At 41.0% G+C, this 26,160-nt stretch overlaps 1 pseudogene; it reads left to right on the top strand.

Moving 5' to 3' along the window:
• Nucleotides 1–209: 209 nt before the first annotated feature.
• The window catches only part of LOC125164120 (5-hydroxytryptamine receptor 3E-like), a 58,524-nt pseudogene continuing 32,573 nt past the window's right edge, over nt 210–26,160 (top strand).

Here is a 26,160-nt window from a genome sequence, read left to right as displayed (position 1 = left end):
ATCCTCCCCCCAGGGATACCTGGTGGTGGTGGTGGTGGTAGTTGTGTATTGTGTCAACCTAGCTAAGACGAAACTGCGTTTCCCAGAATCCGCTTCTCTGTGTGGTTCTGGGCTAGGATGGGGCCCAGGAGAAATGTGCACGAGGTTTGTAAGGTGCAACGGAAGCAGCAGCCATATTTATACTAGGAAGGTCAGTGTAAAGTCAAGTGATGTCGGCCCTCATGCACTTTGTGAGGGATCAGCTGACTCACGGTGTCAGCATGACGAAGCAACAAGGTCTGCAGCTATTCCCGCTGGATCCTGCAGCTTCTCCGGCTCCCAAAGTGCATGCTAGCTGCATTGACAGAGGGTGCCAGCTCTTCCTCCAGGTCATCAGCGTCATTAGCCTTGGGGATTTGGAGGTGGCTAGCACTTAGTGAAGGTTCCTCTTTGTCCCAGTGGGTTCCAGGGTATCCTTGTTCTCTCTCTCTCACTTCCTGTCTGTTATCAGTCAGGGCTCCACCAGGGAGACAGAACCCGTAGGAGATATCTATTAAGACAATTCTTGCAGGGAAGGAACTTATGCTGAAAGCTGGCGAGGTGAGTCCAAAATCTGTAAGGCAGGCCATCAGGAAGGACAGGGCCAGCTGGACCTCTCAGGCACGAGGTTACACTTCAGTCCAAAGGTGGAATTTCTTCATCTGGGAAGTTTGAGTTCTACCTTTCAACTGATTAAGTCAGGTCCGCCCAGATAATCAAGGATAATCTTCCTTAAATGATTAGAGACTTTAGTCACATATACAAAATATCTTCACAGCAACAGACCCAATGACCTTGGACTATAGCCCAGCCAAGTCGACACAGAAAACTAACCATGAAAAGGCCCATCTTTCCTTTGAGAATTAGTCATTTACCTCAGTATCCATAGTATCCATAATACCAACACAGATCATGAACAGTTTCACTCACACCCACAGCATTTCAAGCCCGAGTTGTTCAAGGATCAAGTGTATTAGGGTTGTGATTGCTTGTTGGTGCTCTGGTTACAGAGTTGCCTAGGTTTTTAGTGATTAGGAGGAAGCAACAGGGGTGCCTAGTGGCTCAGTTAAGCGTCTGACTTTGGCTCAGGTCATGATCTTGCAGTTCATGGGTTCAAGCCCCCTGTCCGGCTCTGTGCTGACAGCTCAGAGCCTGGAGCCTGCTTCAGATTCTGTCTCCTTCTCTCTCTGCTCCTCTTCTGCTCACGCTCTGTCTCTCTCTTTCAAAAATAAATAAACATTAAAAAAAAAGGAAGCAATAAATTTTAATGTCTAACCTTATGTTCTTAAGGTGGATGATACTGAAGTACACCAATATCCAGATTTCCTCTAACTTTCAGGACACAGAGGATGATACTTCTTCACAACCTTACCAACGTGGAGTTTTCCAACTCTCTCCTCTAAAAGCCACATGTGAGGTCTCCCTATGCGTGATCGGATAACAAAATCTTAAAATATGTGGTGTTGGCTTTAGTAGTTGTTCTGTTCGTGCTCAGAAAACTCATCATGGAAATTATAAAACCAGTGGAAAAATATTTGGTAGTGTTGTCACCTACAAAAATATGGGGGTACATTAGTACCAATGAACAAGCAACAGTGGAAAATTGGCAATGAGTCTGGTGAAGAATTGTGTGAACAGACCTCTCTGAATGGGCAAAAAATGTGAGGTATTCAACAAAGGGTGACCTCAGCAGAGGAGATTTTAATAACTAACTGGAGAAAATGACCTGTTCTATGGATACTAGTTATACTCTCTTCCCACCCACCCTGTCATCATTCAGTGGCCTCAGGAACAAAGCAGCCATGATTCAGTGGTGGTTATACATGGATTCAGCAACATAGATTTCCACTCACCAAGGCTGACCACTGCTGAGTCCCAATCTGCCAGAAGCAAGAACAAAACTGAGACCCCAATATAGTGCCATCACCCAGCTATTTAGTGGCAGGTTGATTACACTGGACCACTTCTATCATGGACAGGGCAATATTTTGTTCATACTGGAAAAGGCACTCTGGATATGTATTCATCTTCCCTGCATGCAATGCTTCTGCCAAAATCCCCATCCATGGACTTACATAATACCTTATCCACTGTCATGATACTGGAACTCATGGCACTGGAACTCAAGGACCTCACTTAACAGCAAATGAAGTGAGGCAATGGACCCATGCTCATAGAATTCACTGATATCACCATGTTCTCCACCACCCTGAAGCAGCAGGCTTGGGGAATGGTAGAATGGCCCTTTATTTATTTTTTTTTTCAATATATGAAGTTTACTGTCAAATTGGTTTCCATACAACACCCAGTGCTCATCCCAAAAGGTGCCCTCCTCAATACCCATCACCCACCCTCCCCTCCATCCCACCCCCCATCAACCCTCAGTTTGTTCTCAGTTTTTAAGAGTCTCTTATGCTTTGGCTCTCTCCCACTCTAACCTCTTTTTTTTTTCCCTTCCCCTCCCCCATGGGTTTCTGTTAAGTTTCTCAGGATCCACATAAGAGTGAAAACATATGGTATCTGTCTTTCTCTGTTTGGCTTATTTCACTTAGCATCACACTCTCCAGTTCCATCCACGTTGCTACAAAGGGCCATATTTCATTCTTTCTCATTGCCACGTAGTACTCCATTGTGTATATAAACCACAATTTCTTTATTAGAATGGCCTTTTAAAAACCAAGTTAGCAAAAAAAAAAAAAGTTCAAAAACCTAGTTACAGTGCCAGCTAAGTTGCAAAGAACTTGACCAACCTGTGTCCTATGTTTTGTGGAAAGCAGAAATTTAAGGTGATGAACTTGGGGCACATGGGTGGCTCAGTCAGTTGAGCGTCTGACTCTTGATCTCAGCTCAGCTCACGATCTCATAATTGGTGGGATCGAGCCTGGCATCAGGCTCTGGCAATGACAATGTGGAGCCTGCTTGGGATTCTCTCTCTCACTCTCTTCCCCTCCCTCTTTCCCTCTCTCAAAATAAATAAATAAAACTTTTTTTTTTTAAGCTGATGAACTTGGATATTTAGCAGAGAGGACTTTTAGGCAAAGTGTTGAGGGTGCATCCTAGTTCCATAACAGAAACTACTTATAGTAAAATGGGAAAAGAGAGAGATAAATTAATTACTGAGTAAAAAAGAACAAGAACTTGAAGAATTGGAAGGTACTTAGCCGATCCATAAGGAAGGAAGGAAGGAAGGAAGGAAGGAAGGAAAGAAAGAAGGAAGGAGTGGAGTGAAAGCATGTAAGCATGTCCTGGAAAGAACACCAAGGGTGTGTTTGGAAAATTATTTGATAAAGAGATCATAGGTTCGATTCATTGGTTTAATCAGCCATCCTGGCAGGAGTGAGGTCTAGAAATGGTACTATGTCCGCAGGGACACTACCAGTATGGACTACAGGGGGCAGAGGCAGGATGAAATGAAGAAAGCCTATAGGAATTCTGGGGGTTCTATAGGATGGGACAGTACAGCTATTTGGCTGCCACATGCATGATATTATAGTTCAAAAAAAGGAAAGAATGACCCCAAGGGTGATTCTGAAATCAGGGCTGTCACTGCCACCACAGACCTGGGGGGCAGCGCCAGCTCCTTCTTGTTTTCTAAGGTAAGGCTGTCTCCTCCTTATCTGCATTGGGCCAGGGGCAAGGCTGTGACACGGAGCCTCAGACAACAGTGTTGTCACCCAGTCATGCCCCAGTGGGCCTGGAGAGCAGGAAGGAGGGAGCAAGAGAGGATGACTCTGGAGCCTTAAGATGTAATGGTGGGGGGGAGGGGCAACAGATCTAATGGAATTCATCTTGCTAGGTCTTGGACTTGCTTGGGACCTTTCACCCCTTTTGTCTTGCCATTTTCTCCCTTTTGGAAGGGGAATGTCTGCCCTGTGCCTGGCCCACCATGACGGTTTGGAAGTACGTAACTTGTCTGGCTCCACAGATTCACAGCGGGAAAGGCATTTTGCCTCAGGATGAATCAGGTCTCCTGTCTCCCCCATTCCTGACTTAAAGGATATTGAGATAAGCCTGGGGACTTGGAGTTGATGCTAGAATGAGTTAAGATTCGGGGACTCACAAGGCAGAGAAAGACAAATGTCATATGACTTCACTTATATGTGGAATTCAAGATACAAAACAGATGAACACAAGGGAAGGGAAGCAAAAATAATATAAAAACAGGGAGGGGGACAAAACCTAAGAGACTCTTAAATACAGAGAACAAACTGAAGTTGCTGGAGGGGTTGTGGGGGGGGGGTGCTAAATGGGCAAGGGGCATTAAGAAGGACACTTGTTGGGATAAGCCCTGGGTGTTATACGTAGGGGATGAATCACTGGAATCTACTTCTGAAATCATTATTGCTAATGATATATATATCATTACTATATACTAGCTAATACTATATGCTAACTTGGATGTAAATTTAAATACATACATACACATACATACATACATATTTCAGAATGCAAACTTAAAAAAAAAAAGAATTTTGGGACTGAATAAAAGGGGGAGGGAACTCCTGGGTGGCTCAGTCGGTTAAGTGTCCACCTCTATTTCTGCTCTGATCATGATGTCACAGTCTGTGAATTCGAGCCCCATGTCAGACTCTGCTCTGACAGTGCAGAGCCTGCTTGGGGTTCTCTCTGCTTCTCTCTCTGTCTGTCCCCTGTTCATGTTATCTCTCTCAAAATAAATAAGTTAAAAGAAGAAGGAGAAGAAGGAGGATGAGGAGGAGAAGGACAAGAAGGAGGAAGAGGAGTAGCAGGAGGAGGAGGAGAAGGAGGAGAAGGAGAAGGAGGAGAAGAAGAAGAAGAAGATGAGGAGGAGGAGGAGGAAGGAGGAGGAGGAAGAGGAGGAGAGGAAGAAGAAGAAGGAGGAGGAGGAGAAGAAGAAGAACAAGAAGAAGAACAAGAAGAAAAAGAAGAAGAAGAGGAGGAGGAGAAGGAGAAGAAGGAGGAGGGGGGAGGAGGAGGGGAAGAAGAAGAAGAAGAAGAAGAAGAAGAAGAAGAAGAGGAAGTAAGAGGAGGAGGAGAAGAAGAAGGAGAAAAAGAAGATGAGGAGGAGGAGGAGGAAGGAGGAGGAGAAAGAGGAGAAGGAGAAGGAGGAGGAAGAGGAGGAGAAGGAGAAGAAGAAGGAGAAGGAGGAGGGGAAGGGGGAGGAGGGGGGAAGAAGAAGAAGAAGAAGAAGAAGAGGGAGGGGAGGAGGAGGAGGGGAAGGGGAAGGAGGAGAAGGAGGAAGAGGAGGAGGAGGAGAGGAAGAAGAAGGAGGAGGAGAAGATAGAATTTGGGGGCTGCTAGGAGAAAGTGAATTTTTTTGCATGTGAAAAGGGCCTGAATTTGGGGGGGGTCAGGCAGAGAAAAGAATGCTATGGACTGAAATGTGTGCCTTCAAAATTCCTCTGTCAAAACCCTAATGCCTAGTGTGACTATATTTAGATATAGGACCTTTCTGGAGGTGATTAAGGTTAAATGAGGTCATAAGGTTGGACCTTAATCCAATATGACTTCTGTCCTCATAAGAAGAGAGAGAAAAGAAGACACAGACACGAAGCACCAACACACAGAGGAAAAAAACAGGTGAGGACACAGCCATCTGCAAGCCTCCTGAGGGGCCTCAGGAGAAATCCGTGCTGTCAGCCAATTGATCTTGAATTTCTGGCTTCTGGAACTGTGAGAAAACAAATTGCAAGCTGCCCAGTAGGTGGTGTTTTGCCATGGCAGCCCCGGAGGACTAATACAGGTTGTACACGACAAGGTAAAATTTTTTTAAAGTTGAGCTCCTGGGGCGCCTGGGTGGCTCAGTCAGTTAAGCGTCTGACCTCAGCTCAGGTCGTGATCTCACAGTTCATGATTTCAAGCCCCACGTTGGGCTCTGTGCTGACAGCTCAGAGCCTGGGGCCTGCTTCGGATTCTGTGTCTGCCTCTCTCTCTCTGTCCCTCCCCTGCTTGCTCTCTCTCTCTCTCTCTCTCTCTCAAAAAATAAACATTAAACAATTAAAAAAAAAAGTTGAGCTCCTGAAAGAATTGGCTGGGTTCCAAATAAAAGTGGAACAGAGTAAAGAGAACACAAAATATTTGGGGCCTTGCAAAGTTAAAAGGCAACTTTTCCATGACTTTGGAAAGTAAAAGCTAAGCTCAAGAATGCCTTTAAGAGACAAATGCCCATATTTTAAAAATTGAACTGTATTTACAAACACTGAAATTCACAGATTTTAAGTACACAGGGTGGGGACTTCTGGCAATTATATGTAGCCCATCAAAAGACAAGATTTTCACATCCTTTTGCAACCTCTCTCTATCCTGGCCCCAATCAGCAACTGATCTGCTTTCTATAGATCACTATAGATTAAATGTGGCTTCCTTAGAATTTCGTAGAATAAGTTCATACAGTATGTGCTTCTGTGCATCTGGCTCCTTTCACCCAGGATAAGTATTTTAAAAATTCATCATGTTGCTATGGGTATCAGAAAATCATTATGTTTTTTGCTAAATTGTATACCGTTGTGGGGATGACTACAATTTATTTGTCATTCCTACTGATGAAAATTTGGGTCATATACAAGCCTCTGTGTAAATACATGTTCTTATTTCCCTTGGGTAATTATCTAGATCAGAATTGTTGGGTCTCTTTTTTTTAATGTTTATTTTTGAGAGAGAGCAAGAGAGACAGAGCGCCAGAGGGGAAGGGGCAGAGAGGGACACACTGAATCGGAAGCAGGTTCTGGGCTCTGAGCTGTCAACACAGAGCCTGATGTGGGGCTCGAACCACGAACTGTGAGATCATGACCTGAGCCAAAGTCAGACACTCAACTGACTGAGCCACCCAGGCACCCCATAGAATTGTTGGGTCTTAAGACATGTATGTGTTTATCTTGATAAGAAAATGCTGAAGAATCTTCCAATATGGTTGACAGATGACAGTTCCTGTTCCTCCACATACTCATCAACGCTTGGGGGTTCTCAGTCTTCCCATTGTAGCCATTAAATTTGCATAAGGTGGGATCTCTTGTGAATTTAATTTGCATTTCTCTGATGCCTAATGATGGTGAGCGTTGTTTCTTGTGCTTATTGACCATTTGTATATGCTCTTTTGTGAAGTGTCTGTTCAAATCTTTGGTTCATGTTATACTGGACTATTTGTCTTTTCCTTCTGAGTTGTAAGAACTTCTTTATATATAATAATATTTATATATTTAAATATATTTTTTTGAAATATATATTTAATATATATATAGGGACGCCTCGGTGGCTCGGTCGGTTAAGCATTGGACTTTGGCTCAGATCACCATCTCGCAGTTCATGAGTTGGAACCCTGCATCGGGCTCTGCACTGATGATGCTGAGCCTGCTTGGGATTCTCTCTTTTCCTCTCTCTTTGCCCTTTCCCCACTTGTGTGCTCTCTCTCTCTCTCTCAAAATAAACAAAAATAAAACAAAAATAAAATAATAATAAAACAATATATATACAAATATATATATATTTAAAATATACATAAAAAACTCTTATATGTATTTTATGTATGTATTGGATATCTGTGGTTCCTGTTTTCAGCCTCTTGATGGCGTCTTCCAAATAGTTCATGTCTGAATAATAATAAGGTACTTTAGGGGCGCCTGGACGGCTCAGCTGGTGAAGCGTCCAAATTGGGCTCAGGTCATGATCTCATGGCTTGTGGGTTCAAGCCCCATGTCAAGCCCTGTGCTGACAGCTCAGAGCCCAGAGCCTGCATCGGATTGTGTGTCTCCCTCTCTCTCTGCCTCTCCCCTGCTTATGCTATCTCTCTGTCTCTCAAAAATAAATAAAACATTAAAAAAAATTTTAATAAAGTAATTTTGGTGTTTGTCAAAAAAACACTTTGCTTATCCCAAGGTCATAATAGTTTGTACCTATATATTATTCCAGAAGATGTATAACTTTAGCATTCATGATTATGTGAATGATGCATTTCGAGTGAACAGACTGCATTTTTCTCTACACATTTTTATTGACTGTTGGGTCTGTTACTGTCGACTTGAGTTTCTTTCCAATTATGAGTCTTATTTTCCCAATGTTTTGTATCAAGTAATTCTTTGGAATCCTGGATATCGGGAAGTTTATACTGTTGAGATTCTTGATTTTGCTGTCTTCCTTTAAGGAGTGTGGACCATTAAGTTACTTGCTGTTGAGTGTGATCCTTTCAAGTTTTGTTTTTAAGCTCTGTGAGGGTCTACAGTAGCTCCACAACTGAGGTGTGTCCCTTCTTGGTCTCTACTGAGTGGTTATTGGGAGCTCTTCACCATAGCCCTGGGTGGGTTCTGGGAATTGTTCAGTTCATGGATCCCCAGTTGCTCTCTTGCCTCAACTTCCAGAATTTCATCCCATGCACAAGCAGAGTGCTGTGCAGCTAAACAGCCTAAGGGAATTCATAGTCGGATTTCTGGAGCTTTTTTTCCATGGCATTTTCCCTCTCTGGATCTCTTTTCCACAAGTTTTAGCTACCTGGACACCTCTGCCTTCTCAAGTCATTGAGGAAACTTCAGTTCTTTTTGACATCCTCGTCCTGCCTCACGGTTCCAAATGTGCCTCCAGGTAGAAAGCTAGGTCATCCTAGGGGCGTCGATTGAGCATCCACCTTCAGCTCAGGGCATGATCTCACGGATTGTGGGTTCAAACCCTGCATGGGCTCTCTACTGTCAGCTCAGAGCCTGCTTCGGAAACTGTCTCCCTCTCTCTCTGCCCCTTGCCTCACTCTCTCTCAAAAATAAATAAATGTTAAAAAAAAAAAAGAAAGAAAAATGAAAAGAAAGCTAGGCCATCCTAGAGCTCAGCTCATTTGTTTCCTTTTTGTTAGTGATTACAATCCTGTGCGGCTTCAACCCAGTGTCAGAAACCACTTAATTCCCAGCTTTTAGTTGTGTAAAGGCATGTTTCTCCATCATGGTCAGAGGTAGAAAGCCTGATTTGCAGCTTTTCAACGAGAAATAAATGACTCAGTGGGGCACCTGGGTAGCTCAGTTAGTTAAGCGTCCCACTCTCGGTTTCGGCTTAGGTCATGATCTCACAGTTGGTGAGTTCAAGCCCTGCATCGGGCTCTGTGCTGACAGTGTGGAGCCTGCTTGGGATTCTCTCTTTCTTTCTCTCTCATTCTCTCTTGGCCCCTCCCCCACTCGTGCTGCCTTTCTCTCTCTCTCTCAAAATGGATTTTAAAAAAGCTTTAAAAAATCTTTTTAATTAAAAAAAGAGAAATGACTCAAGGTAAGGTGTGTAATATGTGACTCTTGCACCAATGCCAACAGACTTGAGGGGCCTTCCATTAAGCCAAACAGCAGAGAGAGGGATGTGCTTGACCAATTTTGTCCATGTAGCAGTTTGGAGAGCCTTGACCAAAAAAGAATGAACGGTGACTCTTCATTCTTTTGAATGAAGTGGGGCTTTATCTGCTCCTGGCTGACAGAGATTGCTAGAATCAAATAGATAAGATTCCATGAAACTTTTGAGAGAGTTGTACTAACAAAAGAACCAGAAGCCCATGACTATTTCAGACCTAAAATGACTCTTGGTCACCCAGATGCCCATACACAGAAAGTGATCTGATAAAAAGTAACACCACAGGGGTGCCTGGGTGGCTCTGTAAGTTTGAGCATCTGACTCTTGGTTTCAGCTCAGGTCATGATCCCAGAGTTGTGGGATCAAGCCCTATGTTGGGTTCCATGCTGAGAGTGGAGCTTGCTTAGGATTCTCTCTGTCTCTCTCTCTGCCCCTTTCCCTCTCTTGTGCACTCATTCTGTCTCTCAAGTTTAAAAAAAAAAAAAAGGAAGACCCTTCAAGAGGGCAGAGCTAAGAGCCATGGAGAACAGTGAGCAAAAGATTTCCTCATCACAGTATTTTCAGGGCCTAATTACAGAACAGTCCTCACTCCCAGAATATATGGCCCTCACTTTGTCTGCCAGTGGGATTTTAGAAATAGTACATGACCTAATGAGTCTTGTGCGCCTTCCATTTTTTTTCTTACCACCAATGGGATTATTTATTGCTATCACCCTATCTTTGCTCTACCCTATATATTGGGTATGTGGCATGGAGTAGAGGGAGATCAACTGTGTTTTAATTTCAGAGATCTTTGGACCAACAGTGACCACATCTGATTCTGATAACCACAGTGCATTATGCTTTGATATAAATGAGCATTTGAGATCATCTTCCTTATCAAGGGTTGAGTATCCCACACAATGGGAAGAAGAATGTACTGAAAATTTGGTGATCAGATTTGCGGTCTATGGGAAGCCCTCCCAAGTGCTTGCCAGTATTCCGTTCTCTTTTACTTCTGGTGACCCAGATGACTGCACTTTTCCAGCCTGCTGAAATTAGGATAGCTATGTGAAATATGAGTGAAAATGACATATGTCCCTTTGGGGCAGAAGTATTTAATTCCATTTCAAGAATTTCTGGCTCTCTGCTCCTCTATTAAGTTGGACCCTAAATAACCCCAGTTGGAATGGTAGCATTAGGAGATGGTGTTGCCTCCATCGGACTATGAGGAACAGATCCTTTTGCCAACCAACTTTGGGTATCTAGCTTCAGTGACAAATTCAGATTTTTCCTTTAAAGTCACTAAGAAACAGGACACCTGGGTGGTGGTTCAGTCGCTTAAGCGTCTGTCTTTTGGTTTTGGCTCAGGTCATGATCTCGCAGTTTGTGAGTTCGAGCCCTGTATTGGGCTCTGTGCTGGCAGTGTGGAGCCTGCTTGGGATTTCTCTCTCCTCTCTCTCTCCCCCTCCCCAATTCATGCAGTCTCTGTCTCTCTCAAAATAAATAAATAAAATTTAAAAATTTAAAAAAAGAAAAAGAAAAAGAATAAAGTCACTAAGAAGCATTTGTTGTTCTTATTAACCCATCATAGCTTAGTTTATTCCAATACAGTCCTGTTATAGTAAGTGATTTTGTAGAACATGAGATTATAGTAAAACCTTGGATTGTAACTTGTTCTGCAAGTGTTCTGCAGGAGGAGCAAATATTTCTAATAAATTTTAACTTGACAAACAAGCGATGTCTTACAACACAAGTAGTATATGACGCTGAATGTCACATGATCACAACTGACCAATGGTTCTTCTCTTTCTCTCTGGCTGCCAGATTGTGGGTGATCATCAGTGCAATGTCATATTTCCACGAAATCTTCAAAAGGAGGCAAAAGCAAGTGTCATTGGATAGGTTCCTTGTTAAAGTTGCACGAAAAGAAAGATTTCATTGAGCCAATAGATAGCAGAGATTCCATGAGTGATAGTGAAAGTCATCCTACACAATAACCCTTCTCTCTCCAGTCTCCCTCACACCAGCCACAAAGTTTTTCAAAGGTAAGCACAGGTTCATTTGTTTATTTTTGTGTATATTTTGTATTTTCTTAATTATTTTGTATTATATCACAACATAGTAATCATTTTTATATGAATACTTTTGGGTTGTGGAACGAATCATCTGAGTTTCCATTATTTCTTATGGGGAAATTCGCTTTGATATACAAGTGCTTTGGATTACAAGCGTGTGTCTGGAACCAATTATGCTCACAAACTAAGGTTTGACTGTACTTAGAAACTCAAATACCAGCTCTAGAAGACCGACCTATACTGAGTGCAAATGGTTCATCACCTGCCTCCTCGACAGACCATAGATTTCATGAGGGTCAGGATTCTCTATCTTCTTTGCTGTTCTATCTCCCCAGTACCTAGTACAGTACCTAAGATAAGATAGGTTCTTAATACTTATTTTTTAAATAGATGAGTGTATGCCTGAGCATAACAAATTATTGCTCTTATACTCCATTTCATCATCTCAGAGCAATAACTTGATTCTGTGTCCACAGTCCTGGAAGTAATAATTAAAGATTAGGACTACTTATGTAGATCAACTCATCCATATCTTCAAAACAGAAGGACTTGTTACACCAGGATTTTTCATTTTTGATACTGGGCCAATCCTACAAATAAATACTAAACTTGCCATACACACACAATTTAGTTTTCCTCCTCAAAAATGAATAGACATTGAAAGAAAAGAAAATTTGTCACCCTTACTGTGAGGGACAAATACTCTTTCCTAGCAACTGTGACAAACAGGGGAGAGAATACATGGATATTTTGCAGAATATCAAATGTTAACACATACACAATGTACTCGCTGGAAAGCAGTGATTTCTTTTGACATGTGGTGGGCTTACTGTGAGACCAACATATGCTAAACCAATGCAGAAAATGCTGTTAATGTATAATTTAATGAATGCTTTATCTAAAATGTAGTCTTTGCTAATTGCTTAAAGTAGTGAGATAGTAGGTATTTAATTTATACTTAGGGAAATCGCTATGACAAGGTTAAGTTTTATCAGCTTGTTGGTCAACTTGTATTTTAATAATTGAGTTCAAGTGTTGGAGGTATTTCAAAGTCTATTATGCCATAGAATCATAGTGAACCAAGGACACTTGGAATCCGCATTTTATACAATAACTTACATAAACAATTTTTTTCTGTATACATTTTCTCTGATTTTCAAAGAAAACGTCTTCTACTTTCTCTTTTATGCACTCTGACAGAAGAAATAAAGAACACAACAGTTGGAAATGAAGATAAATAAAAACCCTCCTCTCACTTTTAGGTAAAAGAGTACCCATAGTCATTAAAAAACAGTAAGAAAATAAGAGAAATTCTCATAAGCATCTGAATCTAACATTTAGTACTTCCATTTCTTTAAATAACAAGTCTTTGGTTTTGCATATAATAATGAGTTCAAACTTTTGGGCTCCTACAATTAGGTCCTTACAAGGAGGTAAAAAGTTAGGGACACACGGGATTTTTCCTCATTTTCCTGAGACCTGAATGAAGGTCAACAGTAATTCAGCTACAGCTGCATTGCAGCCCCCACTCTCTGCCCAGAAATGTCAACACAAAGAGGAGCTGATTTACCAACAAGAGTAGTGCAAGTTCAAAGACAGACAAATAATGGCCTTAAAAGTAGCCATCAAATAGAACTGAATACTCACCAATGATATCTTTCAAAAAGGAGGATAAATAAAGCCATTTTCATTGCCTATAGCTTATCACTAGAGAAACCAGTAAAAATTGCCCCAGGGCCAAAACCTGCTGATCCCAGGAGGAAAGTCAAAGGCATAGAAGAGAGAGAATGCACCGAAGTGGAAACATAAAGGTAGTGTGTCCTTGTGGGAATTACTCTACAGCGTTTCCAGGGAGATGTGCATGTTTTACCAAATCTCAAATCACAAGAAAATGAGGTGAGACACTGAGAAAATTGAGAAAACCATAATTTTGCTGTGAGGTTTAATGTTTAATCAATACAGTGACATTACCAGTTCAAAGGAATCTACCAACATGGAAGAGAAACCAAGGAAGCAGGAAACACTAGCAGGTGTCTGGAAGGTGGAGGAGGGAAGGTCTAGCTGGAAACCGCCACCATGTTGTAAGGGTGTCCTGTCTGCTGCCAAGAACAAGTCATTCCTGCAAATAAAATCAAAGTTAAGACATTTATGTGCATAATACACTCCATACAATTCCTCTGAGTGGCCTTCTAAAAAATATCAGGTTTGGTAGCAAAATAAGTCCTTACATTGGCAACGCTGATGTGTGATTCTGTGAAGCACTGTCCATCTTGCTAGGGAACTGGAATGCTACTTTTCCTTCGATACTACCCCATAACAGTTGCTGGTTTCTCCACTGTTTGAATCTTCATTATGAGCTACCCTTAGAGGAAATGCAGAGCAAGGTGATGTAAACGTTGAATTTTATGGTGGAATATTCTTTCATAAAATCAGAAACTGACCTAAAACCCAAATTAGTAAAACAACGTGTCAATTTCAACAGCAAAACTGAACCAGGGCAAGCAGACGAATATTTTTATCACTATAAAATTATTATAAAAGGATGGGCTTCAAATGTCCATCGACAGACGAACAGATAAAGATGTGGTATAGACATACAATGGAGTATTACCTGGCGATCAAAAAGAATGAAATCCTGCCATTTGCAACAATGTGGGTGGAACTAGAGTGTATTATAGTGTATACACTATAGAGTGTATTATAGAACCAGAAGTGTGTTATAGAGTGTATTTTACGAAGCAAAATAAGTCAGTCAGAGAAAGACAAATATCGTATGACTTCACTCATATGTGGAATTTAAGATGCAAAACAGATGAACATAAGGGAAGGGAAGCAAAAATATATAAACACAGGGAGGGGGACAAAACATAAGAGACGCTTAGATATAGAGAACAAACTGGGGGTTGCTGGAGGTGGTGTGGGTGGGGTGATGGGCTAATTGGACAAGGGGACATTAAGGAGGACACTTGTTGGGATGAGCTCTGGGTGTTACATGTAGGGGATGAATCACTGGATTCTACTACTGAAATCATTATTGCACTACATGCTAACTAACTTTGATGTACATTTAAAAATTCAAAAAAAAGGGCTTGGGGCACCTGTATGGCTCAGACGGTAGAACATGAAACTCTTGATAGTAGGGTCATGAGTTTGAGCCTTCTATTGAGCAGAAATTACTAAACTAAACTAAAATATAAAATAATAAAATAAATCAGCCCACTAAGATATTTATCAGCTTAAAAAAAAAATGGACATGGGCTTATATGAAGGATATGCCCTAGCACCCAACTTAAACAGGCTTTTGGACGCACTCATCAATCTGACCGACGTATGTATAGTATACATGTGTGTGTGAGTGTGTGTGTGTGTGCGTGTGTGTGAGAGAGAGAGAGTGGGGGGGGGAGCGGGAGGGAGGGAGTGCAAATATGGCAAATTTTTTTAAAAAATAGCATGGTCGGGGCGCCTGGGTGGCGCAGCCGGTTAAGCGTCCGACTTCAGCCAGGTCACGATCTCGCGGTCTGTTCGAGCCCCGTGTCAGGCTCTGGGCTGATGGCTCAGAGCCTGGAGCCTGTTTCCGATTCTGTGTCTCCCTCTCTCTCTGCCCCTCCCCTGTTCATGCTCTGTCTCTCTCTGTCCCAAAAATAAATAAACGTTGAAAAAAAAATTTAAAAAAAAAAAAATAGCATGGTCTGTAGCTGCAGCCACAGCCAACATGACGCTGAGAAAGAATATTATACCCATAATTGCTTATATTAGAAGAAAAATAAATGATAGACATTAAACAAAGAAAACCAGGAAAAGTCCAAATGAAGTAAAAGGAATGAAATAATAAAATAAGATCAGAAATAAATAAGATAAAATACAAACATACAATAAAAACGATCAACAAAATCCAGGCTGGTACTTTGGAAAAGCCTAGATTTAAAAAAATCTCCATCAAGATTAATCCAGGAGAAAAAAAAGCAGTCATAAATAAACAATATGAGTAATGCAAAGGGAAACTGAACTGATTAAGGTTAAAAAGATTAAAGAGAACACATGATGCGTTTCGTATCAATATATTTGAAAACTTGGACGAACTGCACACACTCCTCAAAAAATACAAATTACCAAACAGATTCAAGAAGAAATAAAATATTATTGTTTGACACATTGAATCAATAGTTTGCATTCTTTCCCACAAGTACAGCATCAAGCCTAGACAGATTTTTAGGCAATTTCTATTAAATATTGTACTTAATAGAAACAGTTATAATAGTAGTGGTAATAATAGTAATAATAATTACAAACTTCAACCAACCAACGGGAAAAAAATGAAAAACTACAACCCAACTCGTTTTATGAGACAAGGATAAATCTACTATGAAAACATGACAGATACCATACAAATACAAATTCTTGGCTGTTTGGGGGGCACCTGAGTGCCCCAGTTAAGCATCTCACTTTGGCTCAGGTCATGACCTCACAGTTTGTGGGTTCAAGTCCTCGGTCGGGCTCTGTACTGTCAGGGCAGCATGTTGCTTTGAAACCTCTGTCTCCCTCTCTCTGCCCCACCCCCACTCACACTCTCTCTCCCTCTCTCTATCAAAAATAAATAAACATTTAAAAAAATTCTTGGCTGCTTTCAATAACAAAATATACGCAAATGTTCTAAGCAAAATATTAGTAAGCCAAAGAAACAATATAAAAAAGATATTGCAATGAAGATGTGCCAGCCCAGAAATGGAAAGGTACTTAGTTATCAGATAATCTCTTAGTTTATTAGTAGTAGAATAATAAATAGAAATGTCTTTATATTTATATTTCTATAATTAACAAAATTATATTTCTTTCTCATTAATATAAATGTCTGGAGGACGTAAAGTTTTCTTTGTGTGAAGCTTTAGTTATACTCTCCTACTTCTGGTTGAAAATTTTTTCTCATTTTTGAAAATGTGTATAAAATATTCAATTTCCATTTTGATTTCCTCTTCAATACAGACATTTTTAGCAATGCATTCTTACATTTCACATAGTTAAGATTCTGATCATTGGCTTTATGGGATTATGATGGGAGAATATAGCCTGTAAATATTTCTACATTTTAGAATTTATTACACTTTATTTGTCCAGGTACATGACTGGTTTCAGAAAAGAAAAAAACAAAAACAAAAACAGTTCTATGAGCATGAAAAAGCAAAGTTTATTTTATCATGCTGTACAAATTTGTCAATCTCTACCATGTTCTTATCTCTCCCAATTGCTAAAAAACCATAGATATGTATTTATAGGTTGCATTATTTTTTTTACTTGTTTTTTAACGTTTATTTTTGAGAGAGTGCAAGCAGGGGAGGGGCAGAGAGAGACAGAGGGAGACACAGAATCCAGAGCAGGCTCCAGGATCCAGGCTCCGAGCTGTCAGCACAGAGCCCGACGCAGGGCTCAAACTCAGGAAGCAAACCGTGAGGTCATGACCTGAGCTGAAGTCAGATGCTCAACCGACTGAGCCACCCAGGCGCCCCTGTTGGTTGCATTATTTAAACTCTCTCTTTAATTCATTAAATTCAGAAGGACATATATTAAGAGGCATCGTTTTGTTTTCATTTTGCTCTCTTTGTATTTTGAGGACTTTCTGCTTCATGCACTTAGCAATTTTTATTTGGTTATTCAAGTTTGTGGTTGTTTTATCTTCTTGGTGGATTGTAACTTTTATGACTACTTAACATCCCTTCATCTCATTAAATGCTTTTGCCTTTCAATGTTCTTTTATCACATCAGATACATTCCCAGGGTTCTGGTTTGAATTTGCCTTATATATCTTTGCTTCATCTTTCACTTTTGACATTTCTTTCTCATTTCAAATACATTTCTTACAAAAAACATAAGTACTGGGTTTTTAACCCAATCTGACAGTCTCCGTCTTTTGATAGGGGAATTCAAACAGGAGAACTCAGCACTTCCCATGTATTGCCACAAAAAAAAGACATGGCTTTAGTTCCTCCATCTGATTTGACTTTTGCTATTTAATGAACATGGTGGTCTCTTCTTTTCTCCTCTCCTTATTTTTATTGAATGAGTGAACACTCTCTTCGCTCTACCTCTGTCCTCAGTAGAAGTCTTGCTTGACATTTCCCAGTGACCCCTGTCTTCATGGACCAGATGAAATATTTAGAAAGAGGTACCGAGGTTTTGCCTTTCACATCCTGGGTTTTGCTGAGATAGTTTAGAACTGTTAAGTACCAGGCTAACTCATTAACATTTACATTAACCTTCATCTAACAAATTAAAATTCTTTTCAGGTACATGTAACCACGAATAATGAAGGGCTCCTCGCTGATCTGTTTCCTCTCCTCTATTGTCAGATTGCTGGTTGGATTCAATGAGAGCATTTGCTTCAGAATAAGACATGAGCAGAGGGTGTCTGACTGGCTCAGTCAGAAGGGCATGCCACTCTTTTCCTTTTTAATTTATTTACTTTGAGGAGGGTGGCAGGTGCAGTGAGAGGGAGAGAAAGAATCCCAAGGAGGCTCTGCGCTGTCAGTGCAGAGCCCAACGTGGGGCTCGAACTCACGAACCGTGAGATCATGACCTGAGCCGAGATCCAGAGCCAGCCGTTTAACAGACTAAGCCATCCAGGTGCCCCGAGAGCATGCCACTCTTAATCTTGGGGCCCTAAGTTTGAGCCTTAGGTTGGGTGTAAAGATTACTTAAAAATAAATAAATAAAACCTACAAAAAATAAGACATGGGATAGAACGCTCTCTGAAAACATCTATGTTTCGAAATATCTTTGCATTAATTTTCTATTGCCACAAAGCAAATCAGCACAAATCTTACAATTTATAAATGAGATATCACATCACACCCATTAGAATGGCCATCATCAAAAAGACAAGAGATAAATGCTGACGAGGACGTGGAGAAAAGGTGACCCTTGTGCACTGTTGGTGGGAACATCAATTGGTACAGCCACTCTGGAAAACAGTATGGAGAATCACCAAAAAATTAAAAACAGAAATACCATTTAATCCAGCAATTCTACTTCTGGGTATATATTCAAAGGAAATGAAAATTCTAACTGGGAAATATATCTGCACCCCCAAGTTCACTGCAGCATTGTTAACAATAGCCAAGACATGGAAACAACCTAAGCGTCCATCATTAAATGGATGGATAGAGAAAATGGACATATACACAATGGAATATTCTTCAGCCATAAAAAATGAGGATGTCCTACCATTTGCGACAACATGGATGGACCTTGAAGGCATACCTCTAAGTGAAATAAGTCAGACAGAAAAAGACAAATAATTGTGTAGTCTCACTTTATATGTGTATTTTTTTTTCAAGAGAGAGAGAGAGAGAGAAGTCAGACTTGTGGTTACCAAAGGCAGATGATGGGGTAGCAGAGATTGGAGGAAGGTGGTCAAAAGGTACAGACTTCCAGTTATAAGAAAAATAAGTAGTGGGCGTGTAATGTACAACATGCTGACTACAGCTAACACTGCTGTATGATATACAGGAAACCTGTTAAGGGAATAAATCCTAAGAGTTCTCATCACAAGGAAAAATTTTTTTTTCTTTCCTTTCATTTTATTGTATTATGGTATATGAAATGACAAATGTTAGCTGAACCTACTGTGATAATCGTTTCACAATATATGTAAATGAAACCATCAGGCTGTATGCTTCATGCTTGTACAGTGACGTATGTCAATTCTTTCTCAAAACACTGGGGGAGAAAACATTACAATATAAAACGACACCCACTTAGCATCCCATATTACAATTATGGTCAGAAATTCAGGCAAACTTGGCTAGAATCTCTGCTTAAGCTTTTGCAAGGCTGAACTCAAGGTCAGGATGGGTTCTTATCTGGAAATTCTGGATACAAATCCACTTCTTTACTCATTTAGATCGGTGGCCGAATTCGTTCCTTGTGGTTGTAGAACAGGGTCCTCATTTTCCTGGTGGCCATCAGCCAGGGGCCACTCAGGCTGCCTATATTCCTTAGCATATGGTCCCCCTTATCTTCAAGGCCAGCAATGGTGTGACTCTCCAACTTCATCTTCTGTTACCAGTTAGAGAAAATTCTGCGTCTACAGAGCTCACCTGATTGGGTCAGACCCATGTGGATAATCTCCATAACTTAAGGTCAAGTAACTTGGGTCTTTGGTTACACGCAAAATCCCTTCACGTTGGTATCTAGATTAGTGTTTGACCAATAGGGAGGGTGGGCTCTTAGGGAGCCATCTTTACAGTCTTGCCTAATGATGAATGACAAATGTCACATCAACCGGAAATTGAATTCTCAGATCACAGTTCTTCACTCTGAATGACCCACTCGATTTATTCCATTGTCTTCTACTTTCTAGTGATACCCATAAGATATCGTAAGCTATTGGCATACTTTTTTGGTATATAAATAACACCTTTTTACCCCCTACTGGAATCTATTAAGAATTTCTCTCCATCCTTCGAATTCAGGATACTTGGCAGAATACTCCCAGAGCTATTCTCCAAACCCCTTACTGATTCCTATAATCTGCCTCTGTGTTTTAGCTCTCTGTTGTGAGAGATTTCTTTTTTCAAAGTACTAATTCTGTGCTCTGGAGAAATCATCTTCTTTTTAAGTTCATCTACCCAACTTTCAAAGGCAGAAAGGATGGGATCAGGCTCCCTAAGTACTTTGAATGCTCTAGTTTTGTCTCCTTGAGAGTTCCCAGGGGTTTTTTATTTGAATTCCCTTCCATTAGCTCTAGTTCCCTGGAACCATCTGTTCTGATCAGCCAGGTCCCGCTCTTCCATGTTGCACAATCCCCTTGAACAGGTCGTAAATTCCCTTCACCTGCTCATGGTCCTGTCTCGCAACCACATTTGCACAGGTCAGGCAGTCGGGGTCTCTCCACGGAGGCAAATTTGCAGGTATAGCATTTTCCACACTTGTAAGGCCAGGTATGTAAAATGAAACCTTTTACCTTTTTTTTTCTTTCTTCTTTTTTTTTTTTTTTAGGTACTGAGAGGCTGTTTCCATTCTCCACACCTCACAGACAGTCGTTGTCTCTGAACTATATAGTAAAGGCAAGCAGTTTACCTATGAAGGCAGCCTGCCCCCAAGCTCCCCCAGGGTTTCAAGGATCTCCCTGAGGTAGCCCCTCTCATTGAAAAGTAACAGGATTTCTTTGCCTCTGACCTCAGGGCACTGTCTACACTATCATCTTTGTCCCAGGTTGAGCCCAGTCTGAAAGGAGAGTTCCCAGAAGGAACCATATTAGGATCTGGCACAGGTTTGGTGTATTAGCCCTCGTGTCTGCGCCTGAAACCTTCCTTCTCTTGACCTTGTGCTGCAGATTCAGGAAAGAGACCTTGGATGGAGCTGTGGTCTTCTGGGCTCTGGGAAGAGGCAAAGATCAGCAGTAGAGGGAAAAGTTTGCCCCACCAATAATTTTGAGGTGCAAACACAAGTTTAGGACTCCCTAAGGGAAAAACAGCAGATGGATGACGGTAGATGACTCTCCGATGGCAGTCTTTGCTGCAGGCATCAAGCAGGGCAAGCTTCTCCCTAGTGTCCGATCCCTTCTTCTGCTCAGGGTAACAGCTGAGTCCCCACACCCAACCTATACTTCGGACTAGCGCGCACACACACACACACACACACACAAAGAGCAAATTTTTCCAGATATGGGGAATACAGTGGACCCTTGAACAACATGAGGATTAGGGGCACCAACCCCCGCCCTTGTGATCAAAATCTGAATATAACTTTGACTCCCCAAAAGCTTAACCACTAATAGCCTACTGTTGACCAGAAGCCTTACCAACAACATACACAGTCGATTAACACATATTTTGTATATATATTACATATTGTATTCTTACAATAAAGCAAGCAAGGGAAAAACTGTCACTAAAAATCATAAAGAAGAGAAAATACATTTACAGTGCTGGTCTATAAAAAATCTGCGTATCAGTGGACCCGCGCAGTTCAAACGTGTGTTGTTCAGGGGCTCCTGGGTGGTTCATTTGGTTAAGTGTCAGACTTTGGCTCAGGTCATGATCTCATAGTTCATGAGTTCGAGCTCCGTGTTGGGGTCTGTGCTGGCAGCTCAGAGCCTGGAGCCTGCTTCAGATTTTGTGGCTCCCTCTCTCTCTGCCTCTCTCTCTCTCTCTCTCTCAAAAACAAAGATTAAAAAAAAATCCTGTGTTGTTCAAGGGTCAACCGTGTATCTGTGGCAATTATCTTTTAGTGTTGCAGTTAGAGATCATGACTACTTCCTTTGCATTTTTTATATTGTCTAAAGTTTATTTCATGAGAACAAATTTCTTTTACAATAAAAAGCAATCTTTGATAAAATATTACGGTTGCTACTGACCTGATTTCTCCTGAACTGTATGGAATAATTTGAGGCTCCTGAGAGCTTTTGTTTTTTATGAGATTGCTATTCTGTGCTATGAGAGTTTTTGAGTTGATTGTTTTGATTGCAAAATCGAAAGATCAAGGTATTTGGAAACACCAAGGATCAAAGCATTTGGAAATACATAAATAGCTGCCTTGTTTTTGTTATTCAAATATTTATTGTTTGGTAAATATAGTCTTTCCAGATGCACAGGTCTTATTACTTGGATTCAAAATACTTAGGGGCACCTGGGTGGCTCAGTCAGTTAAGCTTCTTGATTTTGGCTTAGGTCATGACCTCACAGTTCTGAGATCGAGCCCTGGGTCAGTCTCTACGCTGACAGAGTGGAGACTGCTTGGGATTCCTCCCTTGCTCTCTCTCTCTCTCTCTCTCTCTCTCAATAATAAATAAATAAATATATTTTAAAAAGCAGTCTCTGCACCCAATGTGGGGCTCAAACTCACAACCCAGAGATCAAGAGTCGCCCGCTCTACCGACTGAGCCAGCCAGGTGCCCCTCCTTTCCTCACCCCACCCCCTGGATCATTTTTGGAGTCTTATCTCACTGCTTGTACCTATTAAGAAATCTCATCCTCCCATATTGTCTCCATGAATTGTACCTCAGGGAGATGGAGACATTAAATCCCATATTGTCAGGATATATAGAAGAGATCCACAAAATCCATTCTCGCCCTTATGAAGAATTTTGTTCCCACTGAGTAGATGCGTGCCTTTCCACTGTCTGTTATGCAGTCACACACGACATTAAGCTTATTGTGTGATCTTACAATTATGTAAGGTGAAGGTATCCGGTCCCCAGGAATGCAGCTGGGCAGTAACTTCATGATGAAAATGTGACAAGCTGATGGGGGTGACTTTTGGAATGGCAGAGCTGTCTTGGATACTCATTCCTTAGAAACGTACACAGCCACCTGGTGTTAAAAAGTGAATGAATAATTTATATAATAAAGAAAGAGCTACTTTAATTATTGTTCTGCAGAGAAACTCTGGGTTGTTAGACAAGCCGCCAGGCTAACATATGGCTTTTAAATTATTTCACCCATTCAGCCAGGAAAATGGTTTTACATGGGTTTTTTTTTTTCCGTCCCTGAATACAATAAAGGATGAAAGATAGCCACAACCCGGCTCATGAATACACAATGGACAGGGACTAGAAGAGACGAGTCTGGTAGCACCTAAAAGAGTAAATCAACCATAACCTAGCCCCTGCTTAATTTTCTGCTCAGTAGGGTGCCATTGCTATGAACTGAAGGGAACATATGAAGACTCTTACTCTTTGGGAAGGCTTTATGCCTTTATGCCCTGGTGACCTCCAAGGGGGCTGCCAATGGGGTTCTCACCAGGTGTCACCTGGGGAGGGTAGACACCTTGGCTGCAGTGTTCTGCTTCTTTCTTGAATTCTTTGGCTCTCTCTTAAAAAATTGTGTTTTTATTATTCTTTAGCAGTGCAGCTGATGTCCATTTTCCATAGGGACTGCTTACACAGATTCCATGCTATTCATGGAATAATGAATATGCTTCTTAGTCTCTTATGCTTTATCCCTCTTATTAATGTATTAGGACTGAGAATTAACCTATTGTACACTTGTTTGATTTCTAGGTTTCAAATTTTTAATAGCTTTTTTTTAATGCGTATTTATTTATTTTTGAGAGAGAGACAGGGAGCGCAAGTGGGGGAGGGACAGAGAGAGACACGCGGAATCCAAAGCAGGCTCCAGGCTCCGAGCTGTCAGCACAGAGCCCAACACAAGGCTCGAACTCACAAACCGTGAGATCATGGCCTGAGCCAAAGTTGGACGCTTAACTGATTGAACCACCTAGGCGCCCGTCTAGGTTTCAAATTTATACCATTTGATTCCCCAATCACATTGTGATGACTGAGAATCAGGGCATTCTCTCGGTACAGTAGCCCCCCCTTACCCACGGTTTCAGTGACCCAAGATCAGTGGCAGTTCAGAAGCAGACATATTGTCAGAAGATCAGTGGCAGCCTAACACTAGGTACAAAACCTGCGTCATTCACCTCACGTCATCTCATCAGATAGGCATTTTATCATCCCACATCAAGAAAGGTGAATACAGTACCCAATATATTTTGAGAGAGAAAGAGCACATCTACATAACTTTTTATAGTATATTATTATAATAATTCTATTTTATTATTTATTATTGTTAATCTTTTACCATGCTTAATTTATAAATGAAACCTTATCGTAGGTATGTACATATAGGAGAAAACATGGTATATACACCGGGTTCTTCACTAACCATGATTTCAGGCATCCACTGGGTGTCCTGGAATATATCTTCCACAAATAAGGGGGGACTATGGTACTTCTTTCACTGTGTATATCACACTGCCTGACACTCTGTGTCTTTATTTAATAGATGAGTGGAAAGTTGGATGATGAATAGATGAATGGATGGATGGATGGATGGATGAATCTGCATATGTCTCTGCATCTGATTTGGCGAATGAGTGGGTAAAGAACAAAGTATTGATGTATCAGGCTATATTCCTTTTTGTTTTTATTTTATGTGTAGTAGTAAACTAGCTAATTTCCCAGTGAACTAAGTGTTTTTTAAATATTTTATTTATTTTTGAGAGAGAGAAAGATAGAGCGTTCACACACATGCATACATGAGAGCTGGGGTGGGAGAGGGACAGAGCGAGAGAGAGAGAGAGAGAGAGAGAGAGAAAATGAATCCCGAGCAGGCTCCACAACCAGCACAGAGCCCAATGCCAGGCTTGATCTCACAACTGTGAGATCATGACCTGAGCCAAAATCAAGAATCTGATGCTCAACTGACTGAGCCACCCAGGCACTGTGGGTGTAGAAATTGCTTAAAAAATAAAAAATAAAAATAAAATTATCTGGGCACTAGAGGTCCCACCACTGAGCTTTTCGCCATCCATCACCCTCCTCATTGCTCACCTCCCACCTCACTTGACTAGGTTCTATGCCATTGCTCCAATCACTTCTTGGTCCATATCCTCAGTCCTCTTCTCTCTCTCTCTCTCTCTCTCTCTCTCTCTGTCACACTCAACTCACTAAACTCCACCAAGCTGAGTCCCACTGTCCATCAACACTCATTATTGTCAGTCTTTTATACCTTAACTATTATTATTTAAGGGTAGTGGTATTTCATTGTGATTTTAATTTGCACTTCTCTGATAAATAATGATATTTATGTGTAGAGCCACTTAGATATCTTTTTATGTTAAGTGCCAATCCAGGTATGCTGTCCATTTTTTTCATTGGGCCATTGGTCTTTTTCATATCAATTTGCAATTCTTCATATATCCTGGATATGTATCCTTTGATGTTTATGTCTTTTTTAAATGTCTTCTCCCAGGCCAGACCATATCTTTTTGCTTTCCAGTTGGTGATTTTTGATGAACAGATATTCTTATTTTTAATAATGTCCAAGAGATCTTTTTTTTTCTGTTACGATTAGTGCTTTTTATGTCCTATTTAAGAAGCCTTTGCCAACGAGCTTACATGTATGAATTCACGGAGAAGATAGAAGCAGCCCCCAAATAGCTGTTATACCCTGAATAACAACAAACCCATCAAGCTACCTGCTCTTCCTCTCATACACTCTGCCCTCACTCCTACTCCAATAGATGAATTTTCCCTGCTCCTAAGATCAGACCTGCTTCTGTGTTTCATCCCCTCTCAACCATTTAAGACCTTCTGTCTTGCAAATATCTTCTACCTCTTCTGCATCAAGTTTTCTCTCTCTACTAGATTATTCCCATCAGCATGCACATATGCTTTAATATCACCAGTTGTCCATCAGGGTACCAGCAGGAAATTGATAGTACTGAATTAGGACAATTTGAGGAGGATTCTTAGAGAGACCATTGATGAAGGCAAGGGTAGGGTGTAGAGAAACATGGAAGATATGGAGCACTGTGAAGTTCTTTTTTTTTAACATGAAATTAATTGTCAAATTGGTTTCCATACAATACCCAGTGCTCATCCCAAAAGGTGCCCACCAAACTCCACACCCGAAAAACAAATAATCCAGTGAAGAAATGGGCAGAAAACATGAATAGACACTTCTCTAAAGAAGACATCCAGATGGACAACAGGCACATGAAAAGATGCTCAACGTCGTTCCTCATCAGGAAGCACCGTGCAGTTCTTAACAGTGACATCATTACCAAGACTAGGTCTCTAGTGAAGGAAGAGCCAATGGGCACTCAGAAAGAGTCAGTCATGCAAAACGACTATCGAGAGACGACGTAAAGGGAACCAGCTAGCCAGAGGTTTCCTCCTGCAGGAACAGAGCTAGGGGGACAAATATCACAAATTTCCTTTCTTCTGTCTCAGACTAGGGGTCCCCACTGGCCAAATGCAATTAGAAGCCAGAGGTTAAGATGGCTTGTTATATAA

Source organism: Prionailurus viverrinus, chromosome A1 (genome assembly GCF_022837055.1).
Source record: "Prionailurus viverrinus isolate Anna chromosome A1, UM_Priviv_1.0, whole genome shotgun sequence".
Lineage (NCBI taxonomy): Eukaryota > Metazoa > Chordata > Mammalia > Carnivora > Felidae > Prionailurus > Prionailurus viverrinus.
This window is presented reverse-complemented; position numbering and strand designations above follow the sequence as displayed.